This window comes from Ranitomeya imitator, chromosome 1 (assembly GCF_032444005.1).
Source record: "Ranitomeya imitator isolate aRanImi1 chromosome 1, aRanImi1.pri, whole genome shotgun sequence".
Taxonomy (NCBI): Eukaryota; Metazoa; Chordata; class Amphibia; order Anura; family Dendrobatidae; genus Ranitomeya; species Ranitomeya imitator.
The window spans coordinates 878,701,679-878,722,404 of record NC_091282.1 but is presented as its reverse complement, the minus strand read 5'-3'; the positions used below and the strand labels follow the sequence as shown (position 1 = coordinate 878,722,404).

General features: G+C 44.5%; 1 protein-coding gene across 1 annotated transcript in view; it reads left to right on the top strand.

Annotated features, from left to right (window-relative positions):
• Window positions 1-12,598: 12,598 nt before the first annotated feature.
• Window positions 12,599-20,726, top strand: part of TMEM150C (transmembrane protein 150C) — a 334,089-nt gene continuing 325,961 nt past the window's right edge. Inside the window, exon 1 of the mRNA XM_069742934.1 lies at window positions 12,599-12,766. The gene's annotated coding sequence lies outside the window, so the exon portion shown is untranslated. The remainder of the gene's footprint in view (window positions 12,767-20,726) is intronic.

Below are 20,726 nucleotides of genomic sequence, written 5' to 3'. Positions count from 1 at the left end.
ACACATAATAAATGTCTAAAAAACAAGCTGTATGTGAAGGTCACGTTTAATGCTGTAAATACAAATAGTCACAGAGCACCAGAGAGAATGTCCATCTGAAGGACAGTTTACATGTGGATGGATGAAATGAACCAGTGGGAATAAATAATCAAGTAAATTAGATTAAAGCGAAGAGAACAGCATGTAGGTAAATAGCAAACATCCAAGTGGTGATCTCTTCTATACTACACTACACAAGCATAATATTTGTGTTTGTGTATTACACAGAACCCCAATATTATTCTTTGGCACAGCTGGCACTACCAGTCAGAAATATAAATAATACACATGAAATATACTTGTGAATTGTATTCATTATAAACCCCAGTATGGATGTTTTCCCAATTTCCAAATCTTAGTTCCTTTAATTTACACCATAAAAATAAAGGAATCCTGCGGCTGGAGGAAGGCAGTAATATCAGACAATGCATCTGTGCTACAAAGAAAGATGGGAATTATGTGGTCCCAATGTAATAACAGGCACTAAAGGGTTCTTTGGTCGTGAAAATCACAAGGCTGCAGGTTATCATAAGGTGACTTTTAATATGTTTTTTACAGCAGGAGATTATTTTCACATTATATTTATACCATAAATATGAAATCCTCATTGGCCAAGTCTGTGCGGTAGAAGTGATGTTACTTTGGAAACACAGTCACATCATTGTTACTACTGACTGAATGCAAGGATATGTTTCTCATATTCTCATGTCATGTTGGGATAAGACAAATCGCTATAAAGTTTAACCCTGCTGTTCTGTTCGGGTCATAGTGACCCGAACAGACTCTTTGCGGCCCTGTAGATTTTTTTCTGTAAGTCTCTAAAACTTGAGACTCCTTGACTTTTCCTCATTTGGGGGGACTTACCTATGAGTTTTTTTTTTTTCGTTTACTTTTTGCTACACGCAAAACGTTACACTTGTTGTGTTCGGGTCATAGTGACCCGACATCGTTTTCTACAGCTGTGAGGCCATATTTTCAGTGAAATAAAGGAGTTATAACCTCAGTTGCATCTCATAACCTTATTAAACCTCTCATTAACCTCTTATAACCTCATTTATTGCATCTACTATTGTATATCAATTGATTTATTTCCTAAATTATTTCAATGGGGTCGTACACGCGCTCCACCGGGGGTATGCATTGAGATCTGCGCACCATAAAAATGGCTTTATATTGATTATTTTTGGTGCGCAGTCTATTCTAAAATGTAGAGTGCATCCGGAGAGATCACTAGGTGTGCACTACACGTGTATATTATGCGCAGAACGGACTGCTCAGAACGCGCTGTCTAAGACGTTTTTTTTTTTGTAAAGCTGAGCTGTAAAGTCTTGCAAATAATTTTTTTTTGCTAAGTAAGTCTGTCTTCCTGGCTTACCTGCTTGTTTTCAGAAGGGTTCTTATCTTCTCTGCTCTTATCAGTACACATATGCTAGCCCAGACATGTTACCTTTCAGTTTCTTTGGAGAGCAGCTGTGTGCTTCTACCCCATGGCCTCTTCCGGCATCAAAAGAAAAAGATGCAGCTATTGCCCTTATACTTGTGACAACAAGACGAGTATAACATGTTCTGGCTGTAAAACATTTCTATGCAAAAATCATGTGTATTGTTTTTCATGCAAGAATCCGTAAATTTATATGATCATGTAAATATATTCACATTGTAATGTTTATTATATTTAATTTTTTATCACAAAATGTTTGATTTGATTGTTTTGGGTTTTTTTTTTTTTACAAAATATGTGTAGTTTTCTATTTTCGTTTTGCTCATTGGATGGATCTGTTTTTTCAGAATAAAAACAAAAAAAAAGATTTCTAGTTCATTTTTCTTTTTTTTTTTTTACTACCAAACATGTTCACAAACAGTCTAGTAAGCAAAATGTATAAAAAAAATGGAGTTAGAGTGTCTAAAATCAAGGTTTAATAAGCCGGGTCATAGTGACCCGGAACACTACAAGTGTATAGTAAATGCGAATAAAACAGCAGGGTTAATTAGAGCAGGGGTGGGCAATTAATTTTCCCAGGGTCCACATGAGAAACCATGACTGTTGGCTTAATATTAATATCAACATACAGTTGTGCTCAAAAGTTTACATACCCCGGCAGAATTTTTGCTTTCTTGGCCTTTTTTCAGAGAATATGAATGATAACACCAAAACTTTTTCTCCACTCATGGTTAGTGGTTGGGTGAAGCCATTTGTTGTCAAACTCATGTGTTTTCTCTTTTTCAATCATAATGACAACCCAAAATATCCAAATGACCCTGATCAAAAGTTCACATACCCTGGTGATTTTGTCCTGATAACATGCACAGAAGTTGACACAAATGGGTTTGAATGGCTACTAAAGGTAACATCATCACCTGTGACTTGTTTGCTTGTAATCAGCCTGTGTGCGCAAAAGCTGAGTGAGTTTATGGGATCCAGACAGACTCGTGCATCTTTCATCCAGCCACTGACATTTCTAGATTGTGAGTCATGAGGAAAGCAAAAGAATTGTCAACAGATCTAGGGGAAAAGGTAGTTGAACTGTATAAAACAGGAAATGAATACAAAAAGATATCCAAGGAATTGAGAATACCAGTCAGCAGTGATCAATCTGTAACTAACAAATGGAAAATCAGGGGCTCTGTAAAAACAAAACCACGGTCAGGTAAACCAATAAAAATGTTGTCCACAACTGCCAGGAAAATTGTCCGGGATGCAAAGAAGAAAAATGGGCTGCATGGTTGAGTCGCCAGAAGAAAGCCATTACTGCGCAAATGCCGCAAAGTATCTTGCCTGCAATACGCAAAACAGCACAGAGACAAGCCTCAATACTTCTGGAACAAGGTAATTTGACGTGATGAGACTAAAATTGAACTTTTTGGCCATAACCATAAACGTTACATTTGTAGAGAGGTCAACAAGGCCTGTGATGAAAAGAACACCATTCCTACTGTAAAGCATGGAGCAGGATCGCTGATGTTTTGGGGATATGTGAGCTACAAAGGCACAGGAAACTTGGTCAAAGTTGAAGGAAAGATGAGTGCAGCACGTTATCAGCAAATACTGGAGGCAAATTTGCACTCATCAGCCCAGAAGCTGCACATGGGACGTACTTAGATATTCCAACATGGCAACGATCCAAAGCACAAAGCCAAGTAGACCTGTCATTGGCTACAACAGAACAAAGTGAAGGTTCTGGAGTGGCCATTACAGTCTCCTGACCTCTATATCATTGAGCCACTCTGGGGAGATCTCACGTGCGCAGTTCATGTTAGACAGCCCAGGAATTTACAAGAACTGGAGGCTTTTTGCCAAGAAGAGTGGACAGCTTTACCATCTGAGAAAATAAGGAACATCATCCACAACTACCACAAAAGACTTCAAGCTGTCATTGATGTTGGAGGGGGTAATACACGGTATTAATAAATTGGGTATGTGAACATTTTATCAGGTTCATTTTGATGTTTGGGGTTCTTATTATGTTTTACCAAGAGAAAATACAGCAGTTTGACAATAAATGGCTTCACCCAACCACTAACCATAAGTGGAGAAAAAGTTTTGGTGCTATCATTCATATTCTCTAACAAAAGGCCAAGAAAGCAAAAATTCTGCCAGGGTATGTAAACTTTTGAGCACAACTGTACTAATATTAAGTATTACACGTAATATTAATAACATTATTTATATATCACTTAATATTGAGCAGACTTAAGTATGCTGACATCCACCTATATAACGTTTGAACCTGAATATAGCCCATTTTACATATTGTATGAGCCCCACACAGCCTCCCCATGGCCAGCATATGAGCCCGACAAAGCCTCCCCATAGCCAACATATGAGCACCAGACAGACTTCCCATGTCCAGCATATGAGCCCCACATAGCCTCCCCATGTCCAGCACGATAGGCCCATAGCGTCCCCATGCCCAGCATGAGGCCCATAGCGTCCCCATGTCCAGCATGAGAGCCCCATAGCCTCCCCATGTCCAGGATGAAAGCCCCACACAACCTCCCCATGTCCAGCATATGACCCCTGCACAGCCTCCCCGTGGCCAGCTAATGAGCCGTACACAGTCTCCCCATAGCTAGCATATGAGCCCCACACAGCCTCCCCATGTCCAGCATGAGAGCCCCACACAGCCTTACAATGTCTGGCATGAGAGCCTCATAGCCTTCCCATGTCCTGGATGATAGGACCATAGCCTCCCTATGTCCAGCATGAGATGCCCATACCCTCCCCATGTCCAGAATGAGAGCCCCATAGCCTCTCCATGTCCAGGGTGAGAGCCTTATAGCCTTCCCATGTCCAGCATATGAGCCCCACACAGCCTTCCCATGTTCAGCATATCAGCCTCAACCATTCTCCTCATGTTCAGCATATGAGCCCCACACAGCCTCCCCATGTTCAGCATATTAACCCCACACAGTCTTCCTATGGCTAGCATATCAGCCAAACACAGCCTCCCCATGGCTAGCATATGAGCCTTACACAGCCTCCCCATGTCCAGAATGAGAACCCTATAGCCTCCCCATGTCCAGGGTGAGAGCCTTATAGCCTTCCCATGTCCAGCATATGAGCCCCACACAGCCTCCCCATGCTCAGCATATCAGCCTCAACCATTCTCCTCATGTTCAGCATATGAGCCCCACACAGCCTCCCCATGTTCAGCATATTAACCCCACACAGTCTTCCTATGGCTAGCATATGAGCCTTACACAGCCTCCCCATGTCCAGAATGAGAACCCTATAGCCTCTCCATGTCCAGGGTGAGAGCCTTATAGCCTTCCCATGTCCAGCATATGAGCCCCACACAGCCTTCCCATGTTCAGCATATCAGCCTCAACCATTCTCCTCATGTTCAGCATATGAGCCCCACACAGCCTCCCCATGTTCAGCATATTAACCCCACACAGTCTTCCTATGGCTAGCATATCAGCCAAACACAGCCTCCCCATGGCTAGCATATGAGCCTTACACAGCCTCCCCATGTCCAGAATGAGAACCCTATAGCCTCCCCATGTCCATTGTGAGAGCCTTATAGCCTCCCCATGCTCAGCATATCAGCCTCAACCATTCTCCTCATGTTCAGCATATGAGCCCCACACAGCCTCCCCATGTTCAGCATATTAACCCCACACAGTCTTCCTATGGCTAGCATATCAGCCAAACACAGCCTCCCCATGGCTAGCATATGAGCCTTACACAGCCTCCCCATGTCCAGAATGAGAGCCCCATAGCCTCCCCATGTCCAGGGTGAGAGCCTTATAGCCTTCCCATGTCCAGCATATGAGCCCCACACAGCCTCCCCATGGCCAGCTAATGAGCCCTACACAGCTTCCCCATAGCCAACATATGAGCCCCACACAGCCTCTCCATGACCAGCATATGAGCCATACACAGCCTTCCCATGTCCAGAATGAGAGCTCCAAGGCCTCCCCATGTTCAGGATTAGAGCCCCATAGCCTCCCCATGCCCAGCATATGAGCCCCACACAGCCCCCCCATGGCCAGCATATGAGCCCCACACAGCCTTCCCATGTCCAGAATGAAAGCCCCATAGCCTCCCCATGTCCAGCATGAGAGCCTCATAGCCTCCCCATGTCCAGGATGAAAGCCCCACACAACCTCCCCATTTCCAGCATATGACCCCCGCACAGCTTCCCCGTGGCCAGCTAATGAGCCCTACACAGCCTCCCTAAAGCTAGCATATGAGCCCCACACAGCCTCCCCATGTCCAGCATGAGAGCCCCATAGCCTCCCCATGTCCAGGATGAAAGCCCCACACAATCTCCCCATGTCCAGCATATGAGCCCCACACAGCTTCCCCATGGCCAGCATATGACCCCCATACAGCCTCCCCATGGCCAGCTAATGAGCCCTACACAGCCTCCCCATAGCCATCATATGAGCCCCACACAGCCTCCCCATGGCCAGCATATGAGCCCCACACAGCCTCCCCATGCCTGGCATGAAAGCCCCACACAGCCTCACCATGTCTGGCATGAGAGCCCCATAGCTTTCCCATTTCCAGGATGATGGGGCCATAGCTTCCCCATGTCCAGCATGAGAGGCCCATAGCCTCCCCATGTCCAGCATGAGAGGCCCATAGCTTCCCCATGTCCAGCATGAGAGGCCCAAAGCCTCCCCATGTCCAGCATGAGATGCTCATAGCCGCCCCATGTCCAGGATGAGAGCCCCATTGCCTCCCCATGTCCAGGATTAGAGCTCCACACAGCATCCCCATGTTCAGCATATGAGCCCCACCCAGCCTCCCCATATTCAGCATGAGGCCCACACAGCCTCCCCATGTTCAGCATATGAGCCCCACACAGCCTCCGCATGGCGAGCATTTGAGCCTTACACAGCTTCCCCATGTCCAGAATGAGAGCCACATAGCCTCTCCATGCCCAGCATGAGACCCCCATAACCTCCACATGTCCATGCTAAGACCCCCCATATCCAAGATGAGACCCACTTATCTTCCCCATGTGCAGCCAAACATCCCAAACACATAAATTAAAAAAGACATAAACAACCCCACATACTCACCTTGCTTCCGTTTCCACGGCGCTCAGCCTCTGTTTCTGTCTTTGGTGCGCTGACTCGCTACAGCACACAGCTGACTCGATGACATGACGTGATTACGTCAGCTGTTTCCTCCGCTGATTGGTGGAGGAAGGAGCCTTAGGTCTCTCATTGCACCAATTCAGTCAGCATGGATGGAGAGTGACAGTAGAGACAGCGAGAGGGTGGGCACTGTTTTCAGCCCCTCGGTTGTCTCGGTCCGCGGGCCAGACTTGAGAAGCCAAAGGGCCAGATGTGGCCTGCGGGCCGCAGTTTGCCCAGGTCTGAATTAGAGGAAACATTTCTACACTTTACAGAAAAAAAAGCCCATTTTACATCAGTATACATTATTTATGCTCAATAATAATGGATCTGTGGCGACATGCTCTGCAACGCACCTCATGCTCATGTCGGATAGATATGGCAAAGTAAAAAGATGGAATAAATAGAGCAGACAGGTAAACAGATAAAAGGGAGACAAACTGTTCATGGGATGTTATTAATAATGCCTCCATAGCGACATGAGCAGGAAAGTCATTACACAAATATAAAGGGATTATTGAAGGAATATGTTAATGTATAACTCAGAGTTCATGTCTGCAAAATTGTGAAGCTGTTAATTTTGGGGCCCTGGATTACCAATTCATTATAATAAGAGCTTTTTCACCCAACCATATAGAAAAAACAGAAAGTACAATCTGCGTGTGAAAAATAAATTATAATGCCTTGTACCTATCACATGGTCAAGCGCAGCCAATCAGCGAAGATTGTCCAAGTCACTAAAAAAAGATTTGGGCAGGAAAAGAAATGGACATTTTAGAGTTTTACAGCCCAGGGATAGGAGGTCAGGGTGTATAGCTGAGACATAGAGGGAATGTCTTATATCACAGTGAGATGTACTATTTCGACGCTGGAGAACATAGAAAATGGATGGTATAGTCTCAGTGTGTGAAGAATAATACTGTAGTTAGATACAAGTGATGTGGAAGTGCTGAACCTTCAGAGTCAGTGTACATGTGAATTGTTTGATCGGTGATAATCTGCAGTAACAGCACCTTATTTAACACCATTTTTTCTATTCTTGGTGCGCTAAAAAAAGTAGCATGTTTTTGCAAGACAAAAAAAAATCTCAACATTCCAGAAATTCTAACACACCTGTCTGCCTCGAAAAGTGTTACATTTCAATTTTTTTTTAACTCTTGTTGTAGTCAAGTATTACAACCTGTACACGCCACCCCAAAACAGTAGCCTGCTGCAAGTACGTGCTTTTGGGATGTTAACCTGCTTTGCTTTAGTTTTGTCAAAGCCCTAGAGGTGTTTTTTTAAATTTTTTTTTAAATAAAAAAAGGACTCAGATAAATTTTTGTACACCCGGTTTACTGGTCCAATTTACCAACCATACGCATCACAACAATACTGATGACTTTTAGCGCCTCTCCCCTCTGTGTGTATAGATTTTTAGTGTCGCATGATTTTTATCAGCGGGGGAGGAAATAAAACAAAAAAATACGTTATAAAAAATACAAAATAACTTTAATGTTTCGCATACCTGTTTTACGAGCCCAATTTGGCAACCGTACACCTCAAAACTGTTTGAAGTCCTGTACTTATCGCCTGACATTTCTTGTTAAGTTATCCTTTTTGGGGCAGGGAGAGTAAATTTTGCTTATCAAAAAACCTGAAAAAAAATTATTGTATTAAATTTGGAAAAAAATTGTAGAAGCTAGCGAATTCGAATGTCAAAAGATTTGATCATCTCTAATAATTTTTCATCATCATAAGTGTAGCCTGAAATCTGTCAGGTGGTGATTTTTTCGTAGCATACTAATAATATCCTGAAATAGGGCTTGGGCATCCCTTTCAGAATATGTAATGCTTATTTCTGTAACTTGCCCCATTGTTTTGCTGTAAGCTCTGGACAATTCACAGTCGCGTGTCGGCAAATCAAGCATTTGTAAATCAAAAGTAAATATGCATGTGCCAGATTTTTACTATGACTGATGCAGAGAGGTGAGAGGGATTATGGGTAGGGTAGGAGTGCATATTTACTTTTGTTTTACAAATGCTTGATATTCTGAAATGGCTGCCCAAGCCCTATTTCAGGATATTATTAGTAGGTTAGTAAATACTGTTGGGAATCCTGTGTTTTCATTGCTATGTTCGACCCAGCGGCAAAAATGTAGAAGAGGAACTAAGCCCAAGACGCTGTTTACTTGGCTGTCCTCACGAAGTCAGCTCATGTGAAGCTGAACAACGCATCCCAAAGTCACCAACAACAGATCCAGAGTCACACTGCCCTATACAGACTTTCTCAGAAGATCCGCAGCTTCACTTCTACCCGGTCTCTCCTTCGACTGCCCCCAATCGCCCACCAATTACCAAAAAAACCCACGTTTCTACTCAGGCCTCTCACCGCTGCCCTCTACTGGCCAGATCACAAATCTCAACAACATAGCTAACTGTGATTAACTCTTACATTCCACCACTCTAACATTTTTGATGTCTCGGCAAAGACAGCATCTCCAGTGCGCCCTTATCACTAGAAGTGATCCTCGTTTAAATGTCCTGGGTCACACTCTACCAACCATTGTCTGAGCCGGGGGTAGTTCCAGGAGAAATGCCCTCTTTCTTGGCACTTCCAGCATATTGGACCTGGGGTAGAGGGTGTTTAGGCGTTCACGAGTTTGGTCCTGATTTGGACAAGGTGGTGGGTCAGGCCACGTTAGGATAGTCGTGTCTCTTCTGGTGACCTATACAAAGGAATGTTTGTCGAATGTCTCAGTTCTTCTCACTCTGTTGGTTTGATGGGTCATATATTGAATGGACTGGCTTCCCCCACCCAACTTGATGGGTCAACGGGTGTAACAGCTTCTTAGCTGATCCACTTGCCGGGTCAGTTACTGGATTGCAGTCCTCATTTCAGCCAAGGAGTCGGACTGCTGACTTTCAGCTTGGACTCCCTGTTCTCTGGAGTCATACATGCACACAATGCTGGAGCCCATATCATCCTCACCTTCACGAGCCAAAGCTTCTGTAGCAACCTGGGCAAATACATGCACACAATGCTGGAGCCCATATCATCCTCACCTTCACGAGCCAAAGCTTCTGTAGCAACCTGGGCAAATTGAAGTGTCTCAGTTGCCCGTATCTCACCGCAATGTCTGTATCAGAGATGAATCCATCAGCCCCTGAACAAACTGTTCTTTCAGGATGGTGTCGGGATCAGTGAAAATAAAAACTCCAGCTGTGCATTTTTTTTTTGACCGGTCTCGGTCTGTAACAGAGATACTGTGAGTTGCTTTATTCTTCTTCCTGACACCGATTAAATATGCACATGTGGAAACTAGCAGCTGAGGCTCTCCATAAACCTCCTCTAATATGGCCTCAATGTCTTCTAGCATTTTTTGTCCTGACGCGGGACGCCGCTTCACTGTTTCCCAGGGTTCTACCTCTAGCACGTGCAGAGTGCAGCTGCTCAGCTAGGTTGTGCAGTCTCTATGTACATCGCATACGATCGGCCTATTCTTCGATTGGCATGTTATCATTGTCAAATTTTACAAGTTGTCTCAGTATGGACCAGGCTGACAAGCTCAGGCTCCTAGCATTTAGAGTCAGTGGGAGAGCGACTTGGACAATTGCTCCTGTGGACCCTGGTTCCTGTTCCGCACTACCATCCCTAGTCATGTTCTGCTTTGTGATGCTATACTCTGCTCATAGTGCCAAATGAAATTTGGATGAGGGACGGCCACAGCACGAAGGGTACAGCAACAATCAGCAGAAACGCACAAAGATTAGGTAATATAATATATTTACTAACCAGTTTATAATACAAAGGAAAGGATGGTAGGGAAACGGTGTATAAGTAACAAATACAATGACAGCAATTACTCTAAATAACACAAACTAAGAGTACACGCAGGTACACTTAGACAGAATTACCAGTTATATGCGAGCAAAATACAACGCGATTAACACTTTCTAATAATAAATCTATAAAATGACAGTATTGTGCCAGTACTTTAGTAATTACATACTCTGAGCAGTTTTCGAAGTGTCTCTTACAGATGAGGCCATCTAACTAACTGGACCTCTATAAGGCTATTTATATATGTGCATATAAATTGAGATGTAAGATGGTATCGATACGTCCTGAGACTGAAGTAGAAAAGTCCTTGCTGGGCTGAGTCCACGCCATCTTGAAGCTATTAAGGAATGATGATATCTCCAATGCCGGGCTTTCCTAAACCCTTAGATAGGGCCTCAGGTGGCCTAGCCCAAGATGCTGTGTACTTGGTTGTCCTCACCGGATTGGCTCATGTCAAGTCGAACATCGTGTCCGAGAGACACCAACAACAGATTCAGAGTTGCAAGGGTCCGCAGCTTCACTTTTATCCCACATATCTGTATTAAAGTAGGTGCACAAATACATTGTTGCCATTACCAAACAAATATAGATGAAAAAAACAATGTGCGTAGTCACACTGCGAATGCGATAAATAAACGCATCGTTATCCACCCAGCTTTCCCCAAACTGCTTTTAATCACCGTCAAACATGGATCCTGTTCCTACCCCCATCTACATGGGACCTTGGTAGGCGCATAGAGAGATGACTTACCAGAGTTAGGGTCCATCCATATTTTAGGTACACCTTGTCGTGGCTGGATGCCTTTTACGTTTTTTGATCCAAAAAATGTAACTAAACTCCTCATGTTTCTTATGTGTATCACAATAATGGTATTTGTGCACTTACTTGTCATAGGCCACGTGCGCACATTCAGTATGTGGTCAGTTTACCTCAGTATTTGTAAGCCAAACCCAGGAGTGGAGCAGTCAGAGGAAGAGCATAATAGAAACACGTCACCACTTCTGTATTTATCACCCACTCCTGGTTTTGGTACACATACTGAGGTAAAATACTGACCAAATACTGAGGTAAAATACTGACCAAATACAGAACATTTGAACAAGGCCATAGAGTGCTGACACATAGGCCCCAATTCATCAAAGCAATTTCGCCACAATGCAGGAGTAAACTGCTTTGAAAGGTCACCAAAATGTTGGCATTACGCGCAGTTGGGGTAGGATAGAGGTGGGATACCACAGCTCATCTAATTCATGACAAAGCCAGGGGACTAGAAGGTCTGGAATAAGATTTCTGACGTAGCTTGCGGATGTGCACGCCATTCATCAGACGCTCCAGAATCATGGGGAGCCATGCATCTTTTCATTATCTAGGAACATCTGACTCCATGACACCCACTCATCAAGACCAGCAAGAAAAATGCCAAGCCACTAGATGCATGCCACGTTTCCTACTCGCCGGATTCATTAAGTTCGACAGCCGCAACACATGCAGGGGTTGGATAACAAACAGGAATCCCTACATGTGTTGCCGCTGTCGAACAGCCATGAGACACGTAGCTGCAGGGACTCGGACATATTATTCGAGCATGCCGAAGACACTCGGTCAGCACCCGAGCATGCTCAGATCACACCTTATCCGAGCACGTTCGCTCATCACTAGTGGTCATATCTGGGGCTCCTAACTACCACTTCTTCTGGGGGCTTGGGTAAATGACAGGGACTGGTGGAGCAGGGATCCAGGGAAATCAGTTGCCTGGTAGATCTGCGTAGTCAGCAGTGATATGGTGTCTGTTTTGCACAAGGTGGAGCAGTAATGTCACAGTAGTAGGTCCCCATTCTAAGGTTTCCTACTATGCCCATCACTTACTAGGTACTTCCCTGGCTATGGCTTCCATTTAATAAAAACTTGAGAAAACGAATGTGCCCGGACAGATTCACAATTGTGTTATTAATCAATTATCACAAAAGTAACGATAACTCCGGGAGGGCGACACGGCGATCACTATGTGCAAAGGGGCTTTTAAGAAAGACATCAAATGAATTCAGTTATCTGAACAGGATGAATGGGGGGAAAAAGAATAAGAATAAAAGCTTGAGGTGGGAGTGGAGGAGATTAATATTCTAGAAGAACAGGAGGGAAGGGCTATAATGAGCCTGAGAAGGGACTGGAGCAAGCTGGAAGAATGTAAACACATACTGGGGAGAAGGCAGCAGAGCTAGGCAGGCAGCAGAGAGGCAAGCCTGGGAGGAAGCAGGAGACAGCACATCGCCTCACTGCCAGGTAGCACTGGAGCCCCCGAGCTGTGGCTGCAGGTAAGAGGACAGCTGGCACTGGGCTGGCACCGAGCTGGCACCGATCGTCCTTATCCCGCTCCCGGGACTCTCATTCTGGTGCCATTCATTCCGCCTCTGTGGGCATTACTAACCGGCCTATACACGGTGTGCTAGCCATGTGGAGGGCACACATGGCATGGTGGCATCATTTACCGCTGGTATTCAGGCAGATCAGTAATGGCAGGGGGCGATGGGAGTGTCACATGTAGCAGAGCTAAGTTTGTCAGATGTAGCAGCTCAGGCTCTGCTAGATTGAGACCTGAGCTCCATGCATCGCAAATGGTTGTCAGAGCTGACCTGACTTTGTCTCATGTTGCAGCAGCACCTATGTAATAGATGTAGCAGAGCTGTGCTGCAACTGGCTCTGAAGCTGCTTGTTAGATATAGCAGAGCTGAGCTTGTCAGATGTAGGAGAGCTGAGCTTGTCAGATGTAGCAGAGCTGAGCTTGTCAGATGTAGGAGAGCTGAGCTTGTCAGATGTAGTAGAGCTGAGCTTGTCAGTAGTAGGAGAGCTGAGCTTGTCAGATGTAGCAGAGCTGAGCTTGTCAAATGCAGGAGAGCTGAGCTTGTCAGATGTAGCAAAGCTTAGTTTGTCAGATGTAGCAGAGCTGAGCTTGTCATATGCAGTAGTGCTGAGTTTGTCAGATGTAGCAGACCTGAGTTTGTCAGATGTAGCAGAGCTGAGCTTGTCATATGGGGCATAGCTGAGTTTGTCATATGTAGCAGAGCTGAGTTTGTCAGATGTAGCAGAGCTCAGCTTGTCAGACGTAGCAGGGCTGAGATTGTCAGATGTAGTAGAGCTGAGCTTGTCAATGATATTGTCATTTCACAGGGATCAGAATATCTCAATTGTCTAGTTTCCTGTAGGGTTGCACAGAGGTAGATACCAAATTCAGCTCTGTTACATGTGGTTTTTTGCACATGGTTTTATGTTTCTGCTTGGTCACGGTTGCTTTCCTCTTACTTTTAGCGCTAAGCTTTTTACCTTGGCTTGATAGCGTGATAACAATGGGATATTATATTTTGTCCATGGCTGGAGCCAAATCTGCTCTTTATTTGCGCTGTCAGGCCTGGCATATAAAAGCGAAGCAGTACAGTCTCATTATTCTGCATGTCTGTGTATCATTCTGCATGCTGGAAATGACACAGTGAATTTCCGTGTAATTGCAGTATGTCCGGAGTGTGGATGAGAAAAGCTGTGTCATGTAATCTGAGAGGTCTTCGGTGTATTATATTATCTAAATGACTTCCCGATGCTGTACCGTCTAAAATGATAAAGGGGTTTCCGGGACAATTGATATGAAATCGGTGAAGGTCCAGCTCCTAGCCCCCACAGATCAGATGACTGAAGGGCTATATAAAGGGTGCTGTTACCATGTGCCCAGTTAGGGTATAGGAGTGTGATAAACGGGGGTCCCCCTCCCATCTGCTTGTCATCAGATAGACTGAATGAACAGGGTTGTCCTGATGAGACTAGCCTCCTTATAAAGTATTCCTAGCCATTACTAGGTCTGTGAGTTCTCTTCATACCTAGAATGTGTTTCATTCACCTCCATTCATTCCATATGTTTCAGGAAATGTAGGGAAATGTCAATTTAAGGGGATAGTCGCACCTTTAATGTTCATGTAATATTTACAGAATATGCCGCCTGATAGATGAGCGTCCCAGCTTTGGTACCCCATTCACATTTTCATGCTACCTGTCAATGCCGGAGTCCATGAGAAAGCCACACAGGCATCTCTGCGTATTGAGTTCTGTGGGAGAGGCATAACTCAGTATATGGGAGCTCCATGCGTTGTCCTGATAGCTGAGCGTGCCAGGTGGGGTGCCCCTGTCCCTATCGGGCATTTACGGCATGTCCTGATAATACATAGAGGATTGCTGTAAATGCAGTTGCGTGCTAGATACATATTCAGTAGGTTCTAGTCACTGTGCAATATGCACAGTGACAGTGCGCTCTCTCCGGCTCTGATCAGAAGTAACGAGCTAACAGCAGAGCACACTGTTAGTGCACATTGTTAAAGGAGAATGCCCAGCATGCTGCCCCCACAAGTGACATCTTTAAGCTGCTCGCCATTATCACCCTGTGAGTTATGCCATCTCCCAAAGGCCATAAAATTAGCAATATATGAAAAAGGCTAATATTTTTGGAACTGTATAGTGCATGTTAAAAATAAACAGAAATATTTGGGAACAGTCAGAATAAATTAAAAAGTATTCTCAGGCTTGAGTTTATCCCTTATCTATGGAATAGTGGATAACTTCCTGATCACTGGGGGTCTTCTCCGACCCCAAGAACCAGGGTGATGAACAGCCATGTGTAAAGGAAGGGTGGTCAATCATGTGCTCTGCTGCTCCATTCATTGTTAATGGGACGGTCGGAGATAGCTGAGCGCTGCTGGTCTTCAGCACTCCCACAACAATGAACGATGATCAACCTCGGCCCCGATCACTCTGGGCTTTTCAGAGCCCCGGTGATCGGGATCGTTCTGGATCCCAGTGATCAGACAATCGGAAGCAGTGGGATAGAGGAAATCTTTTAAGCTTGAAAAAAAAACCTTTATCAGCAAAAAACTGGGCCACTCTTGACAGGTCCTCTTTAAATTTGCCGTTTGTGATACTCTGTATCAAAAATTAGAAATTGTCATGGAAATTTATAATAAATAAGATTAATAAAATAAGCATGGTTATTGAGCTCACACTTCTAAAGAGTATTCCCTTTTAGTGAGCGTAGCCCCTTTGTAGAGGTGGTCCTAGCTATATGTCATTAATCAATGTGTGACCAGGAAGACAGTGTATGTATGGAAGTACGGCAATGAGTTCAGTGGATACAAACACTTTGTGGTAAGTTGATGGATACCATAGGAATCGGGAAGCGGAACTAGGGCAATGTAAGAGCTGGAGCGTCAGGCCAATCCCGTTTATTCTGTACACCCTCAGCTTATATATAAAAATGTGTTATCGCCTTCTCATAAGCTATGAAAACTTACTTATCGCTGCTTACAATAGCCATTTAGGCAGTGATTATGATAACTGTTGCAGGTTAAAGATTTGATTTCTAGCTTTTACATTTTTGACTTTTTTGCCATATTTAAAGGGCTAGTCTTTTTCTAAAGAGGGTTATCTTTTTTCAATCTTGCATATGAGGCAGGAGTCCACTTCGCGTACTACTGGAGTTGTCTGCTGTTTGCGCTGTACATGTCTCCAGAAAAGGCCTTAGTTGATGCTGTCACATAACCGCATTGTTCATAGCTTCCTACAGGCCCATGAGCAACTGCACATCTGTAAGGGGACCAATACACAACAGATAGCTGTTGGCTCAAATATGTAGGCCACAAGCGAGGTTCCCTGGGATTTTGGGATTTTGTAAAATCTGGTCATAGGTTTACTAGAACAAAACAACATGACCTGTCACTTTGACAGTACAGAGATGCTTGGCTCGGTGGTTTAAACCAGAGGTCCCCAACCTTTTTTGCACCAGGGACCGGCTTTAAGCAAGACCAGTTTTCCATGGCCCGGTGGGGTGGGGGTGGGGCTCTGGTCATATGGGGGTGGGGTTATGGAGGGGTGGAGCTTAGTGCATACTTATGTAATTATGACATTTATAATGAGAATGTGATTCACACATTCACACACACACACATTCTCACACACACATTCACACACACACACACACACACACATTCACACACACATTCACACACACATTCTCACACACATTCTCACACACACACATTCTCACACACACACATTCACACACACACATTCACACACATTCACACACACATTCTCACACAGATTCTCACACACACACATTCTCACACACACACATTCACACACACACACATTCACACACACTCTCACACACACACATTCACATTCTCACACACACACACATTCTCACACACACACATTCACACACACACACATTCACACACACACATTCTCACACACACACATTCTCGCACACACATTCTCACACTCACATTCACACACCCCTCTCACCTCTCCTCGCACTCTACCACAGCATCTCATTGCCTTCCTCTGACACAGCTGGCCGCTGAATGATGACGTCATCCAGTCATCCAGCGGCGCGTCTGTGTGAGAGGAAGCAGGAAGACAGATCGCTGGGCAGCGGAGCTGCGGGGATTTCTCCCTGCCCGTCGCAGCCACCCTGCAGGGGCTCCCCTCCACCTCTGCACACGTTGGGAGCCGGCGCTCTGCAGCTTCTCTGTGCCAGCTGTCAGCTTGACAGTCGGCACAGAGAACAGCTGACTCCCTGACCGGGGGAGTCAGAATGCAGCCGCCGGGGGAGACACTGCGGACCGCCGAATGAGGCGGCCCGACTGTGCCCCTCCCTGCCGGCTGCGCCCGGGGCAAATGCCCCGGCTGAACTCCCCCCCCCTCCCCCCCCAAGTACGCCACTGTGCGTGTCAGTGAGGAGAGCCTGCCGCCCCACCCCATCAGGAACACACCATGCTGCGCAGGAGGGCTGCGTCACTAGGACCCGCCTGACGCCCCGCCCCGTCCTGCATAATGTTCTCTGCCGGGAGCTGCGAGCTGTCACAGATTGTGCTCTGACCAGGCGCAGGGCCGCGAAGCTAGCTGTCAGCGGCGCCGCGGACCGGCTGAAAAACCTCAACGGCCCGGTCCTGGTCCGCGGACCGGCGGTTGGGGACCTCTGGTTTAAACTACATGTCTGCAGTCACTCTCTGTGACTGCAGACCTGTGAATCTTGCGCACTGCAAGCTGTGAGGATTTGCCAGTGCTGGGTACAAGTATGCGATATGCATACTCCCCGCCACATTCTAACTAGCCTGTTTCCGGCCTCCCCCAATACACTTACATTGAGCGAGGCCGCACCCATCTAGTTAAAATATGGTCAGGAGTATGCAAATTACATAGTTGCGGTCTCATGAGCGCTGGCTCCAGAGAATCCTCACAGCGCACAGTGCGCGCCATGCGAGGATTCATAGAGTAACATAGTAACATAGTAACATAGTTAGTAAGGCCGAAAAAAGACATTTGTCCATCCAGTTCAGCCTATATTCCATCATAATAAATCCCCAGATCTACGTCCTTCTACAGAACCTAATAATTGTATGATACAATATTGTTCTGCTCCAGGAAGACATCCAGGCCTCTCTTGAACCCCTCGACTGAGTTCGCCATCACCACCTCCTCAGGCAAGCAATTCCAGATTCTCACTGCCCTAACAGTAAAGAATCCTCTTCTATGTTGGTGGAAAAACCTTCTCTCCTCCAGACGCAAAGAATGCCCCCTTGTGCCCGTCACCTTCCTTGGTATAAACAGATCCTCAGCGAGATATTTGTATTGTCCCCTTATATACTTATACATGGTTATTAGATCGCCCCTCAGTCGTCTTTTTTCTAGACTAAATAATCCTAATTTCGCTAATCTATCTGGGTATTGTAGTTCTCCCATCCCCTTTATTAATTTTGTTGCCCTCCTTTGTACTCTCTCTAGTTCCATTATATCCTTCCTGAGCACCGGTGCCCAAAACTGGACACAGTACTCCATGTGCGGTCTAACTAGGGATTTGTACAGAGGCAGTATAATGCTCTCATCATGTGTATCCAGACCTCTTTTAATGCACCCCATGATCCTGTTTGCCTTGGCAGCTGCTGCCTGGCACTGGCTGCTCCAGGTAAGTTTATCATTAACTAGGATCCCCAAGTCCTTCTCCCTGTCAGATTTACCCAGTGGTTTCCCGTTCAGTGTGTAATGGTGATATTGATTCCTTCTTCCCATGTGTATAACCTTACATTTATCATTGTTAAACCTCATCTGCCACCTTTCAGCCCAAGTTTCCAACTTATCCAGATCCATCTGTAGCAGAATACTATCTTCTCTTGTATTAACTGCTTTACATAGTTTTGTATCATCTGCAAATATCGATATTTTACTGTGTAAACCTTCTACCAGAGTGACTGCAGACTTGTAGTTTAAGACCCGACAACTATAGTGATAGGCAAGAATTCTAAAAATCTTCAACTTCCCATGAACCAAACTTGTATTAGGGAGAAGTAGATATATTGGTAAGTGATTCCCCAGGAATAGGAAAAATTATTCAAGGGTTCATCCCCCCTCTGTAGGAAATCCCCCCCAACGGTAACCAGTATGACTCTTGGTGATAAGATGTTCAATACCAGAAGCATTAACATTCTCACTGCATTAACGCGTATTAGACAGTGTCCGCTAGTGTCTGTTACAGAGGTCACTGATGTAAGATGTTACTGACAGCTTGGGAGAAAAAGCCAGAAGGACATGCCATATGATTGGAAAGTTCATTGCAGAATGTAACAAGATTTTTTTTTTGTCATTTACAAAAAAATTGGCTTGTGCCAGTCGAGTTTAGCTTTACAAGAAACTCCCTGACTTTCATGACCCTTATCTGATCTATTAAAAAAAAAATGTTACGTGAGCATATGCCATCTACACATCTGAGGGCAATGGAATAAAGGACTAATGTTTAAATTAGATGATAGAACTTTGACATTTTAGATTTTTTTTTACAGTTCACAATGCGGTTGCTTCTTTGGCTCTTTTTCAGAAAACACTAGTTTTGAACTGCAGCCAAATATGTGAAGGACAGAAGAATGAATCGCTTTGAATTATTACTTACAAGTTTTGGAGCTATAATTGTATGTGATAAGTGAAATTTTGTGCCTTAAGCAAAATATTACAAGTTATTTTTGGGCACTGATTTCCTACTAAACTGTAATTTTCATCAACATCTTAGAATTTCAGTTTCGTAGTATTGTAGTGCTTGATCTCATGAAAAGAGACAATTGATTGAAACTGTTATACAATTCAAGTGTCATCACTCATGTAATTTTATATATATATATATATATGTATATATAGTATTGGTAGCATAACTTGTCTGACACTGATCTATACATGTGTAAATTTAGCTTCAAACCTGTGGACTAACAGAGCGCCGTAGAGGAAAATTAAAAACCATAAGACATCTCAAAGGATGGGACATGTCCCCCTCACATTAAACATATGGGAAGGAAAAAAAGGTAATTATAGTTAGAGTGAGAAGGCTAACACCTCATCTCCTTTTTGAAGCAGAGACCTCCTGCTGTGGACAGGTGATTAAAACAGGCTATCTGCTGGGAAAACAGGCAACTAGGCTGAGATCTGTTTATGCAGAGGAGGAGAAGTGCAGGGTCTGTCTTTGTTCCGAGAAACAAGCTTCCTGGATTCAAATGATTTTTCTGAGAGTGTTCCAGACTTTGTGTCTCCATTTTCAGATATGACTATTGGGGTTTTATATCAATCTGATATTTATGGGGTATAGATTTTCAGCATCGTAGCAAAGGGATGAACAGAACGCATTCACTCACATCACTGTTTGGCCACTAGAACCCTTCCAACTTAATAACGGTCCGATAGATTATGCGAACCAGGCCATGTTTGATCTCTATGTAATGGTAAAATCATGATGAGAAATATGACGTCAATATCTACTGCCTGGAACCTACAAGGGAAAAGATATCCTGTAAGTTGGGGGACCTCATAAAATTCTAACAGACCCAGCACATCCCACAATCTGCCTCCACATCAACTCATTAAGGGGAGTTCTGTGGACATAACTTTTGAGAAAATAGAAAGCAGTATTTGGGTCTGGGACATTTGTCGGTCCATAGTTTTCTGTGGATTATGTCCATTTTCCTAGCCGGAGTGTTTCAACTAAGTTCTGAGCCTTTTCCGTGACCAGTTTTAGTAGTTTTCTTTCATTTTTCCTTTTTATTGCATGTAATTGTATATACTGTATTGTTTTGTGCTCATTTTATATCATCATGTATATTTGTATAAACACTGTTTACCTTTATGGATTAAATATAAAATGTAATAGTTATGCTCCTCTTGCACTGTAAACCGCACCCCTGAAGCCATACGCTACTT